This window comes from Ceratotherium simum, chromosome X (genome assembly GCF_057802395.1).
Source record: "Ceratotherium simum simum isolate JZ-2026a chromosome X, ASM5780239v1, whole genome shotgun sequence".
Taxonomy (NCBI): domain Eukaryota; kingdom Metazoa; phylum Chordata; class Mammalia; order Perissodactyla; family Rhinocerotidae; genus Ceratotherium; species Ceratotherium simum.
Genome location: NC_141940.1, coordinates 37267524 through 37269837, shown reverse-complemented (window position 1 = coordinate 37269837; position 2314 = coordinate 37267524).

The window sequence follows — 2314 nt, the reverse complement described above, 5'->3', positions numbered from 1 at the left end:
TTAAGATAATCCAGAAAGAAGGTGAAGAATGCTAATTCTTTCTTCTGTGCCCAGAGGAGTACATTGTTAGCACCAGATATGAAGGGTAGGACCAGGCTCCTGGAAAGCATGGAGAAACGAGCTCCCTGGATTTACATGGAGGAGAAGGTCAGCATAATAGTGATGCAGCTAGACTCTACGGTCAGACTAGAGGCCAGCATTCGAATCCCACCTCCACCACTTGCTAGCTGTACAACCTTAAGCAGATTTACCAGACTCCCTCCACTGAGCCTCATTTTCCTCTTCTGTAAAATGGGTATAATCTCTCCCAGGGTTGTTGTGAGGATTCAATAGGATAATATATAAAGTGCCTGGCATGTAGTAAGCACTTGATATATGTTAGCTGTTGTTATTTCCCTGCAATTTCTTCCAACATTACAGAGTAAGGCACTGCCAGTTTTACAATGAATGGTATATTTTCATCCCAGGGGAACCCATGGACTGACAGGCAGAGGCTAGGGAGAACTCTCTGTGTCACATTCTCAAATGGGACTTTCTTTCACTCCAGTTAACACATGCCATATGGCAGGTGGTGGGGTGAGGAAGATTCAATTGCAGCCTTCTCTCAGCACTAGGAGAGATGCGATTGTCACTCGCCTTGGCAGAAACATGCTTCTCCTTCCAGGCTGGGGTCTCCTCACTTGGTAGGCCTTTACTCTAACAAAGAAAGTGTGGTAAGCTGATTTCCAGATGTTCCCCTAGGTGAGGTATGAGTCACATGTCAGATCTTATTTCAGCAGCACAGTCTGCTAACTCTGGAGTGTTGAGGATTTTTTTCTTTCGCTCTTCAGAAAAGTATTTCTTGCTAAAGAATGAAAGCTCTGTATGTGTGTCAACAGGGCCAACTTTCAGCAAAAGTGAGTTAGTTGAGAAGTGTGTCTTTGGCTGCTTTTCATTTTCTCTTTCCATTTCTTTCCTGTCTCCTGCATTCCGGGATCCCCTGGTTTATTCCCAGAAGTCCTTAATCTTTATTCACTTGTTTTTTTTTAACCTAAGATGCAGGCTTATAAATTTTAAGGTGTGGCCCCTTTAAGACCTGTTTGCTCAAATAACTTGGCAGCTGATGGGAGAAATCTGTGATAGGAGCTGTGCGTGCCCACGGGTGCCCCTGGGTCCAGGAGGCCCTTCGGATTATTCCAGGTGTTGCTCCTTCTGCCAAATCCACGTAGGGCAAATCCCACTGTGGGCCTTCCAGCTTGCTGTCCCTCTCCCATCCACAACTCCACCTCATTTCTTTCTTTTAAATCCAAGTGCATTAGGTCCAAAGAAACCAGAAGAGTAAAATAAATCACCAACTGTCAAGCCTGAGGGGAGTAAAGAGAAGGGCACAGTGGGAGCTGTTTGTTAATTGGTATTTACTGAGCAATTACTATGAATCAGGAAAAGCCCTGGACACTTTCTCACTCCTCACCTTATTTAACCCTCACAGCACCCATAGGAGGTGAATTCTTTCATCCTGATTTTACAGATAGGAAAACTGAGGCTCAGAGCAGGTATTAAGTGGCAGAGCCAGTGTTGGAAGGCCAAATCCATACACGGGGCCACCAAACATGAGCCAGAGCAGGGAGTGCCCATTTCCCTGTATTTTACAAAATGCCTAGCAACCATTCAACTCATCCATATTTCTTGAACAGCTATTCTATGCTAGGCACTGTGCTAGGGGCTGGGTCTACTACTTGAAGAACTAGAGTCAGCCTAGGGTGACCAACCATTCCAGTTTGCTTGAGATGTGGGACATTGAGTATTAAAACTTTTAGCGCTAAAAACAGGGCCCTGCCTTCAAGTCACTTATGGTAACATTCCTTCCCAACTCTGGTTCAGTGACATGTTGATAATCTGAAATCGGCCATTGTCGGAGTATTTATTCCACATAAATCACAAAACTCTACGAGTCAGTGCTTTTTTCCCCTTTTTCCAGGAGAGCTCATTATTAAGCATTTATCAGCACATCACTGCTTACAGTCTAGTAGGAAATACATAGACATGCAGTATCTATATCTAACACAGTATCTTAAGCACTGTAATAACAAGAGCTAGTGTGTGTTGAATGCTTATGATGTACCAGGCACTGTTCTGAGTGCTTTAGATATATTAACTCCTTTAATCCAATCCTTACAACCCTATGAAGTAGGAACTATTGTTATCGTCATTTTACAGATGAGGAAACTGAGGCTCAGAGAGCTTAAGTAAGTTGCCCAAAGTCATACAGTTAATAAAGCAGCAAAGCCAGGACTCAAATGTAAGTGTGCCTGATTCCAAATCTGTACTCAAGGTA